The sequence below is a fragment of the Hemibagrus wyckioides genome, linkage group LG06 (assembly GCF_019097595.1).
Source record: "Hemibagrus wyckioides isolate EC202008001 linkage group LG06, SWU_Hwy_1.0, whole genome shotgun sequence".
NCBI lineage: Eukaryota > Metazoa > Chordata > Actinopteri > Siluriformes > Bagridae > Hemibagrus > Hemibagrus wyckioides.
Window position 1 is genome coordinate 6,484,819 of NC_080715.1, and position 12,118 is coordinate 6,496,936.

General features: G+C 40.0%; 1 protein-coding gene across 1 annotated transcript in view; it reads right to left on the minus strand.

Moving 5' to 3' along the window:
• calcrla (calcitonin receptor-like a) overlaps positions 1–11,768 on the minus strand; it is a 47,664-nt gene extending 35,896 nt beyond the window's left edge. Inside the window, exon 1 of the mRNA XM_058393128.1 lies at positions 11,610–11,768. The gene's annotated coding sequence lies outside the window, so the exon portion shown is untranslated. The remainder of the gene's footprint in view (positions 1–11,609) is intronic.
• Positions 11,769–12,118: the final 350 nt, after the last annotated feature.

The following is a 12,118-nucleotide window of genomic DNA, read 5'->3' on the forward strand; positions in this document are numbered from 1 at the left end:
GGACAGCCTTCCCAGAAGAGTTGAAGCTGTTATAGCTGCAAAGGGTGGACCGACGTCATATTGAACCCTATGGATTAGGAATGGGATGTCACTTAAGTTCATATGCGAGTCAAGGCAGGTGAGCGAATACTTTTGGCAATATAGTGTATATTCAATTATTATCAATCACAATGATTTTCTTGCCTATAAAAAAAAAGAATCAATTTGTCCTGGTGTAAAATTATACTAATGCATTATAAGCTCATTATTTTAGTTCTAAAAAGTTCTTTAGTACTAAAAAATGTTCTTTTTTGTGTCATAAAAATTGTCCATTCATTTTTTAAAAGGATTTGTCAACCTAATAAAGATGCACTGGGTTTCTCCACTAGGGCATAAACAAGCAGTAAGCAGCAGACAGAGATTAGCTTGGACGAGGAACTCCTGGCCTTCTGGAGTTAAATTTAACTCTGACACTGAACCCATTTGACTACTGGAGACTTTTTTGCCAACGCACGCAAGCACAGTCTCTTCTAATAACCCCGAGACGACTGTAAAAATACCCGGCGGTACACAGACGCCCTGAGAATGTCTTTTATCCTCCTGCCATCACAACGAAGCATTTTAATGTTTAACATCTCATCAGTATCCTCTCAGGCCCTCATGTGCTATAAAATCCCAGCATGCTGTGCGGCTGTTAAAATAACAGCTTACAGACGAAACAGCCGAGAGACACGTTCAGTTGAAGAGGGAGGTCTCAGGACTGGACAGGCTACTTGTGTTTACTGCATTAATTGTGCAGTTGTGTGTGTGTGTGTGTGTGTGTGGGCGTCCACAATAGGTCTTATCCCAATGGGTTATGCAAATCAGGACTCGCTCTTAAACCTGCCAGCATGCAAACAAGGCTGAGCTACAACACAGGGCAAAGGGTTACTTACAGAATGAGAAAACAAACACACACTTTGTGTCTTCCTGTGTCTTGCACCCAAGGCATTAAAGCTTAGCATGACAGCTCTTCATTAATACAGCGCACACATCACATTCATTCCCCCGAAAGGGAGCTTGAAGGAAACGAGTGATCTGACAGCTGCTGGTTGTTTTTTCTCGACTGATAACTCTATGGATGTACTTGTTTGATTCTGTTTTTCCACCATCCAGCTTCCCACACAGATAAACTTCACTTCCTCTTCATGGTGTGTGTCATCACAGCCATCTGTAGCACTCGACTAACCGAGCTACAAATAAACCAGCAATAAATACACTCACTTACTCGGTGCCCTAACAGATACATGCCACAGATACAGTACATCTCCTGAGACCTGGAGAAAATCTAGCCAAAGTCTATTATTACAACATCAGAACGTCTATTTTGAAGGACGTCCATCTAAACCGGCTGTTCCAGGAAGTAGATACTAGGTGTAACGCACACTAGCATATATAGTATGCGTTCACACTAGCTTGTGGTAAAGCAACAGACGATCGTTTATTGTCAACGTAGGCGTGTGCCCCTGAGCCACGTTTTCATATCTAAGGGACAGCACGATGAACAACGTTTAAATAGGTCTCCTCAATTCTATGCAAATTTGGTATGACTCTCTATACCAACAAATCTGAAAGACTCAGGCGAGCCCTGTGTTTCAATTCGTCTACAATCCGTCCTATATAATATCTGGGGTCTGATTTATCGTGTCCCACTGAATTGACAGTAACAGCGTTTTCTTCCATTACACCATGTGGCAGTGTGTCTCAGTATTTGTATGCTGTTGAGGTACACACTCAAAAGTGCTTTTCCATCACAAAAAGAGTACAGACTTTTAATGCATAGTATATTTCAGCAAATTGGGACATAGCAATTAGCAAAAATACGTCCAAATATCCCTATTACTTGACTATTATTATAAACTAAATTAAAACCAGTACACCAAAGGAGCAGTATGTCTGAATTCTCAATGTCCATTAAACAGTAGGTGGGTGAGAAATTCCTGGATGTCCTACTGCTTCTGCATACACTGTATTTATACTACACATATAGTATACACTGGTACATACTGTATCTTCTGAGCAGTAGGTCCTGATTTAAATGCAGCAGTGAGTACTGAATTAACTGCAGTAGGTAATGAATCGAATGCAGTACTGAATGCATAAGTTACCAAATAAAATGCAGTAGGTAGTGAAATAAAGGCAGGAGGTACTGAATCAAATGCAGCAAGAAGTAATGACTCACATACTGTAAGCACTGAACTGAATGCAGTGGGTACTAAATCGAATGCAGTAGATACTGCACTGAATGCAGCAGGTACTGAATCAAATGCAGCAGTAGGTACTGAATCAAATGCAGTAGATACTGAATCGAATGCAATAGGTAGGGAATCAAATACAGTAGATACTGAATCAAATGCAGGAGTAGGTACTGAATCAACTGCAGTAAATACTGAATTGAATTAAGCAGTAGGTACTGAATTGAATGCAGTAGGTACTGAATCAAATGCAACAGGTAGGGAATCAAATACAGTAGCTACTGAATCAAATGCAGTAGGCACTGAATTGAATGCAGTAGGTACTGAATCAAATGCAATAGGTAGGGAATCAAATACAGGAGATACTGAATCAAATGCAGGAGTAGGTACTGAATCAAATGCAGTAAATACTGAATTGAATGCAGTAGGTACTGAATCAAATGCAATAGGTAGGGAATCAAATACAGGAGATACTGAATCAAATGCAGGAGTAGGTACTGAATCAAATGCAGTAAATACTGAATTAAGCAGTAAGTACTGAATTGAACGCAGTAGGTACTGAATCAATAGAATAGGTATGAAATAAAATACAGTACTATAGATACAGAATCAAATGTAGCAGTAAGTACTGAATTAAATGTAGTAGCTACTGAATCTATTGTAGTAGGTAGAGAATCATGTACTGAATTGAATGCAGTAGGCAATGAATCAATGCAATAGGTAGGGAATCAAATACAGTAGATACTGAATCAAATGCAGTAGATACTGAATCGAATGCAGCAGCAAGTACTGAATTAAATGCAACAGGTACTGATCCGAATGCAGCTGTAGGTACTGAATCGAATGCAGTAGGTACTTTTACAGCATGCCATTTCAGACGCACACTGTGTCACATTTAATTATTTCTATGACACCTTAATATTATTGTTGTACAGTATATCGTTTTTATTGTTAATATTTTAAGCTCAATAACAGGAAGTGTCTAGGAGAGGCAGCAGTGGAATTTTTAAGTAGTTTGTTTTAACAGGGTTTTAGAGAGTGAGAAGATGCCTGAGGAATGGAGAAGAAGTGTATTAGTGCCGATCTTTAAGAATAAGGGTGATGTGCAGAGTTGCACCAATTATAGGGGGATAAAGTTAATGAGCCATACAATGAAGCTCTGGGAAAGAGTAGTGGAAGCTAGGTTAAGGAAGGTAGTGGAGATTTGTAAGAGCAGCAGTATGGCTTCATGCCCAGGAAGACTACAGATGCAATTTTTGCTCTGAGAATGTTGATGGAGAAGTATAGGGATGGTCAGAGAGAGTTGCACTGTGTGTATGTAGAGAAAGCGTATGACAGCGTGCCAAGAGAAGAGCTGTGGTACTGTATGAGGAAGTCAGGAGTAGCAGAGAAGTATGTCAGAGTGGTGCAGGATATGTATGAGAGGAGCAGGACAGTGGTGAGGTGTGCTGTAGGTCAGACAGAGGAGTTCAAAGTGGAGGTGGGACTGCATCAGGGATCGGCTCTGAGCCCCTTCCTGTTTGCTATGGTGATGGACCAGTTGTCAGAGGAGGTCAGACAGGAGTCTCCTTGGACAATGATGTTTGCAGATGACATTGTGATCTGTAGTGAGAGCAGGGAGCAGGTGGAGGAAAACCTGGAGAGGTGGAGGTTTGCGCTGGAGAGAAGAGGAATGAAAGTCAGTGGTAGTAAGACTGAGTACATGTGTGTGAATGAAAGGGAGGGAAGTCGAACAGTAAGATTACAGGGTGAAGAGATGAAGAAGGTACAGGAGTTTAAGTACTTGGGGTCAACAGTCCAGAGTAATGGAGAGTGTGGGAAAGAGGTAAAGAAGCGAGTGCAGGCAGGTTGGAATGGGTGGAGAAAGGTGTCGGGAGTTCTGTGGGATAGAAAAATATCAGAGAGGATCAAGGACTGTACAAGGTGTACAAGACAGTGGGGCCATGCTGTATGGTTTAGAGACTGTATCACTGAGACAGAGACAGGAGTCAGAGCTGGAGGTAGCAGAGCTGAAGATGTTGAGGATCTCTTTGGGAGTGACAAGGCTGGACAGGATTAGGAACGAGTACATCAGAGGGACGGCTCATGTTGGACGTTTCCGAAAAAAAAAAAGACAGTTATATTTAATGTTATGGAAACCCGCTGTGTGTCTGTCTGCATTCACAAAACAATGTGAGGAAACGTCTCATTAGGCTTCATCAGGTTTCACTCTGACAGCGTGACGCGATTTTGATGATGTAACACACACAAGAGCAAAGGAATCAAAATCACACGCTCCAGCGCACTGAGAGAAATAAACACACCAGTGATGCTATACACTGTTTACTTTTAATGCTGATTGATGTGATTTATTATGGCCATCACTACACTGCGCACACACACACACACACATTCTGACTCACGGCAGACTTAAAACTTCCTGATCTCCAGAGCACAGTAAACACACTCTCTGTAAACAAGTGAGAGCGCTCGAGCTGCACATCAACTCCCAGCAGAGCCACCCATGCTCCTGATTACTTAATTACTGCACACACACACACAAAGAGAGAGAGAGAGATTCTACCAGAAAAACAGAGACAGACAGAGAGGAATGAGATAAAGATGAAGCAGATGAAGAGAGAGAGAGAGAGAGAGAGATGTAATGATGAGTGAGAGGAATAAAAGATATAAGGGAGAAATAAGAGAGAAGAATAAGAGAGTGAGAGATGGGGGAAATAGGGAAAAACAAATAGGAAAGAGAAATCAAAAGGAATGTGAGAAATGTGAGAAATAAGAAATTGGAAGAGAGAGAGAGAGAGAGAAGCCCTATCCAAATGAGATTAAATTTACATGGGGTCTTTGGGTAATTTCCTCGTTTAAAGCAGCTCCTCCTCTCTGAACGCTTTGGCCATGACGCTGTTTTCCTCCGTCATTCTCGGAGAACATTACCTCCTAAATTATCTCCGGTTTTTCTCCAAAGTCAGCGTTCATCTGATTGTTTTTGTCTGAGAGTTTGTGGTTGTGATTTTCTATGCAGATGGAAAGAAGATTTGTATGCGTGTAGTAGTACTGGGGGCACTATAGAAGAAGTTTCTTAAACTCTCTCTCTCTCTCACACTCTCTCTCTCTCTCTCACTCACTCACTGCATCGAATGCAGTAGATACTGAATCGAATACAATGGTAAGTGCTGAACTGAATGCAGCAGTAGGTACTGAATTGAACACAAGGGTATGTACTGAACTGTATACATTAGGTATTGAATCAAATGCAGTAGGTATGGGACTCAAATACAGTAGATATGGAATCAAATGTAGCAGTAAGTACTGAATTGAATGCAGTAGGCACCAAATTGAATGCAGTAGGTACTGAATCAAATGCAATAGGTACTGAATCAAATGCAGAACATACTGAATAAAATGCAATAGGTACTGAATCAAATGCAGAACATACTGAATCAAATGCAGCAGCAAGTACTGAATTGAATGCAACAGGTACTGATTCAAATGCAGCTGTGGGCACTCACTCACTCACTCACTCACTCACACACACACACACACACACACACTCACACACACACACACACACACACACACACACACACACACACACACACACACACACACACACACACACACACACACACACACACACACACACACACACACGGGGTAAGTGGTAGCTCAGTGGTTAAGGTGTTGGACTACTACAGTAATTGTGAGTTCCATCCCACTGAGCTACCACTGCTGGGCACTTGAGCAAGGCCCTTTTAAAAAGTGAGATAAATATAAGGGCAAATGTTGTAAATTCCCAACAGTGTTTCAGGCTGATGGTATCCTATGTCTGTGGCCTAGTGAACCAGTGTTGATGTATTCACTGATAGAGACTTCAAAGCACTTTTGTACATCGCTCTGGATAAGAACATCTGCCAAATGCCAGAAATGAGAATGTAAATGCGCACACACACACACACACACACACACACACAGTTCTCCTGTTTAAGACACATTCAGTCATTACCACTTCGTTCTAAACTTCACTCTTAACCCCAGCTAGAGGATTCTGCTTTGCTCTGACTTTCAAGTGAAAAGCACTTTTGTGTTCTGATTATACAAAGACTTGACTTTCAGTATGTGTATGCATTCCTAACCTTATGTGTTCTGTTTGCCGATCTCCTGACCACTGATTCCGAGTGTTTTGGACTGTTTGCTAAAACTTCCATAATCTTCCCATCTTCTGACAGTTTGTCAGTGGACAAATAACAAGCCAGCATCATCAAACAAGAGATATCCATGAGGATATCCAAGGATGATCACAACTGGGAAATAAAGAACTGGGAAATACACAACTGGGAAATACAAAACTAGGAAAAACACATCTGGGAAATACACAACTGGGGAATACGCAACTGGGAAATACTCAGTTGAGAAATTCACAACTGTGAAATACTGAATTGGGAAATACACATCTGGAAAATACTCAGATGGGAAATACACAATTAGAAAATGCACAACTGAGAAATACACAACTGGGAAATATACAACTGGGAAATACTCAACTGGGAAATACACAATTTGGTAATACTCAATTGGGAAATGCACAACTGGGAAATACACAAATGGGAAATACACAACTGGGAAATGCACAACTGGGAAATACACAAATGGGAAATACACAGCTGGGAAATACACAAATGGGAAATACACAAATGGGAAATACACAAATGGGAAATGCACAAATGGGAAATGCACAACTGGGAAATGCACAAATGGGAAATACACAACTGGGAAATACACAACTGGGAAATACACAACTGGGAAATACACAACTGGGAAATGCACAAATGGGAAATGCACAACTGGGAAATGCACAAATGGGAAATACACAACTGGGAAATACACAACTGGGAAATACACAACTGGGAAATACACAACTGGGAAATGCACAAATGGGAAATGCACAACTGGGAAATGCACAAATGGGAAATACACAACTGGGAAATACACAACTGGGAAATACACAACTGGGAAATATACAAATGGGAAATACACAACTGGGAAATACACAACTGGGAAATGCACAACTGGGAAATGCACAAATGGGAAATACACAACTGGGAAATGCACAACTGGGAAATATACAAATGGGAAATACACAGCTGGGAAATGCAGAACTAGAAAAAACACAACTAGGAAATACAAAATTAGAAAATGCACAAATGGGAAATACACAAATGGGAAATACTCAACTGGGAAATACTCAGCTGGAAAATACACAACTGCGTAATACATAAATGGAATATACTCAACCGGGAAATGTCCGGAAAGGACACAGGGTGAGGACAAGACAACAAACGATGTGAGCATTTAAAGTAAACACAGCAGAGTCATTTTTCAAAGACCACAATCTGAATTTAGGTATTCATGAAGTCAAAGAGAAAGTCTTAGCAACATTTTACTGTGATTTTATCTTCACTTTTGTTTGAGTGCCTGAGAGAAATAAGACGTTTACACTAACATCCAGCACAGTGGAGTTTAAAACTACAGCAGAATCAGATCCAGTATCTCAGATTCACAGATTAAAGCACGCTCTACATCTCATTCACTCCCTCACACGGTTTTTTTTTTTTTTGCACCAGTTGCCTCTCTTATTCCATTATGTTTAATTCACTGGTTAATAAACACTTCTGGAAATATCTGTAAAGATCTTAAGATTATTGTTAACATGCATCAGATGTTAGCATGTGATCCATGTTGATGTACTGGACTGAAGGTCTGTGGCAGCTTAGTGGTGAACGTGTTGAACTACTGCTCAGAAGGTTGTGGGGTTGAAGCCCAGATCCACCAAGTTGCTGCTGTTGAGCCCTTGAGTAAGACCCTTAACTCCCACTTGCTCAATTGTATAAAATGAGATAAAAATGTAAGTCACTCTGGATGGTCTGCCAAATGCCAGTTTAAATGGCTCTCTTTGTCCCCTATCTCTGATTCCCCATCTTTTTCTTTGTCTCTCACTCTTGTTATCTCCCTCTCTCTGTCTGTCTTTTTCTTTGTCTCTCTTTGTTCCCCTGTCTCTGTCTGACCCCCCCCGTCCCCTTGTCTCTGTCGGATTCCCTCTCTCTCTCTCTCTCTCTCTCTCTCTGTATGTCCCCTTGTCTCTCTCTCTCTCTCTCTCTCTCTCTCTCTCGCTCGCTCCCTCCATTCCTCCCTCTCTGCCTGTCTCTCTTTTTGTCCCCTGTATGTGTCTGATTTCCTCTCTCTCTCTCCTTTCTTCATCCCCCTGTCATTCTCTGTCTCCCTGACACTTTCTCTCTGTATGTCTATCTGTCTCTTCACTTTGTCTCTCTCTGTCTCTCTCATTGTTTCCCCGCCTCTCTCCTCTCACTCTCTTTCTGTCTCTCTAAAGCTGGAGGAGAGTCATGGTGATCTCTCAGTCGCTCTTTGCAATGCTGCCCAATCTCACTTTGTTCCAGTGACATTAAAGCTCTTTTGACATCTCCACTTCTCTCTCTCTCTCTCTCTCTCTCTCTCTCTCTCTCTCTCTCTCACACACACACACACACACACAGTGCATCAGATATCTAGAAGCCAACAAAAGCTCTGGCCAAATCAACACTTCCCTTTAATGGCCTTAAACTAATTACATGACGTGATTTATCCGGCTCCTATAACACCTTGCTCTGTCTCGGAGCCAGCTGGCAGTTTCATGGACTGGGCCGGAGTTTTCCTTTTTTTTACAAACATTCCGTATGCCATTCCAAACACCTCGGAGCGTCCTCCATGAAGTGCCCTGGAAAACTAGTGTTCATCGTCATCTGTGCAGAGAATTTCCTATTGCATCATGGGTCCAGATGCCAAATGTGAACAGAGCTTCAAGGTGGGATTCTCCTCCGACATCATGTGCAACACTGCTGTTACATAACCACACACACACACACACACACTTATCCCAAAGCTAATTAATCATGCTCTAAGTAGGTTATATTCACTAGACACTAAATGCACCCAAGTGTACTGTATTCCATTAAATTCCATTTTTATTTATTAAAGATTTTTACATGAACTATAATACAGCCAGTTCATCGTACATTTTCTTTTAAATGATTTCCATTCTTCACATTTCACTTCCATGTAGCAAAAAATAACACACAATCTTTACAAATTATGAGTTTAAAAGCAGAATCATGTGCCTGCAATTTCACCAATTCAAAAGGTTTTCCATAAAAAAGCACAATAAACTCTGCAAGTTAAAAGAAATCAGTCATTTTGGCCACAGCAATGACAAAAAAACTCAAAACTGACCTCCTGGAGGAACTGATATTAATGTGTCTATAAAAACAGAAGTCTTTGTCCATTTTTTAAACAGAATTTCTATAATTTCTACACAAATTTCTACACTTTTGCTTAAGCCACAGCTTTAACATAAGAATTACTCTCATGGGATCAATAAAGTCTATCTATCTATCTGTCTGTCTGCTTGCCTGTCTGTCTGTCTGTCTATCTATCTATCTATCGATTAATGTTCTACAGCACATTTCCTACCAGCTATTTGTACAAGTAAGGAACAAAAAAATTAAAAAAGAAAAATCAAGTTCACCTTTAACCTCAAACTCTCAAAACCTCTGAAAATTAAGTAACACAAACCTAAAAGAGAGGACGTTTTGAGAACAACAACGATCTGTAAGTCCAATAAACAGGCAACACATTTAAAAACAAGGCTATTATTTGAATACATGACATGACAGGGTGTGTGGAATTTATTTTACAGTTAAAAGAAATAAAAATGTTCATAAACCCCTGCACTAAACAACATATAAGTCGAAGGTGCTTAAACTTAAACAGGAATTGTTCTAGTCAAGGAATCGCTTCATCTGTGAAATAAACTATAAACTAATCACTATATTTAACGGGATGTGGTAGATTAGTGGTGATGGTGTTGGGCTTCGGATCAGAAGGTTGTGAGTTTGAATCCCAGGTCCACCAAGCTGCCATGGCTGGGCTCCTGAGCAAAAGCCCTTAACCCTCAATTGAAAATATACCCTTGTATAAAATGTAAGTCGCTCTGGATAAAGTCATCTGCTAAAACGCCTCAACTGTATTGATTAATCATTAGGTCCAAGTTGACATTCAGCCTGGATAGTGACTATGAAAACTCTTCATATCATTAATACATGAATGATAATAATGCTAGCTGATTTCTATTTTTGGTTTTTGAATCTTTTTTTTCTTGATGAACTGTTTACTTTTTACTTCCTCTTCCTGTTCCTCAGTCGGCAGTCCTACAGATTCTTCTGTGCGCTGGTTTTCCCACCCAGTACCATCCTGATGTCCTGCATAGTCAGCGTGCACTGTCCTATATATTCCCTGTGCATTTTTTTTACTCATCTCACACTGTTGTTCATTATTATTATCATTATTATTAATATCTCACATCATCATCTTTAAATGATACAGTATAGTCCAGACATTCTCTCTCTCTCTCTCTCTCTCTCTCTCTCTCTCTCTCTCTGAAGCCTAGCCAGGGGAATTTATTTTTTGGGGGGTGGTTAAGCAGTGGAAATGACTTATTATAATTATTACAGAGCTCTTATAATTTCTTAGGGGATTTAGATAAGTTTCATCTGAATCCAAACTCGGCTCTAAAGAGCTCTGTTGATGAAAAGTGCAGTAGAGCAGCAATAGAAAGGTCTATAGATTGAATAAATAATGAAAAATACTATTGTAGATATTTAAATAATGTGCAATAAATACATTATTTATACACACATATATTGTGTGGATGGAAGTTTTTTATTTTACAATTAAAAGGGATCTTTGAAAACTTTTGAGATATAGATCAATCTATATTGAGATACAGTGTATCTGCGAAATCCTTTAAAGCTTTACTCTACAAAAACAAACTGGCTTCCAGTTATGTGCCACACGATATCCACATTTCCAGACAAAAAGCAAACCAACAAGATAAAGTCAATTTTCTTTTCTTTTCTAAGAGAGCAGATTCACACTATCCCTCCTCTGTCATTTCCATTTCAAGACCCTGAAATTCCTCTAAAAACCAAACACACATGCAAAGAATATACACTATGATGCAGAACTTCGCACAGAGACTTTAATGGAACGACGTCACCAAATCGTGATGCATGTGTCAATTACTCGCATGCAGCACTGTTAATGCAAGTGTGCAGAACTGCGTACTGCATCATGCATATGCATGGTTTCTTTTATAGCTGCAAAAAAAAAAAAAAAAACGTGGCACTAAGGTGTGATCTCAGCTGATGCCAAAAAAGCATTCAGTTGCATTGCAGCTGGGTCAAAATGTCAATCTTGTTTAAGTGACACACAAACACACTGCTTCAGTAACTGCACGAGAAAGAAAGAAAGAAAGAAAGAAAGAAAGAAAGAAATCCAATCAGAGTTTCTTACCCTGGGTTAATATTCCAGTGTGAATAAATCGCGCTGAAGATCAGAAAGAGAGAGATAGACAGAGAGACTTTCTCCGTTTCAGTCTGATCTCATCTGCTCTGTGTAAAGCGGAGACTCCAGCACGCGCAGGTTGCACTTATGCAGCGTCAACTGTGCAATAATTCGCTCTCTCTCTCTCTCTCTCTCTCTCTCTCTCTCTCTCTCTCTCTCTCTGACACTGACGCGTCACAAACCCTGCCCACTTCCTAAAAGAGATAGATAGATAGATAGATAGATAGATAGATAGATAGATAGATAGATAGAGATCTGACCACATTTCACTGACCAGTCGTACGAGATTTCACTTATTCGACCGGATTGTATTTATCTCCTTCTTTACCTTTTGTTTATGCAAATAATTGCCCTCACATAACCCTCATTGTTATCCTTTTGTCCTAAACACCTAGGCACCTTATACTTTATCACTGTTTTAATTATTATTATTATTATTATTATTATTATTATTAAAA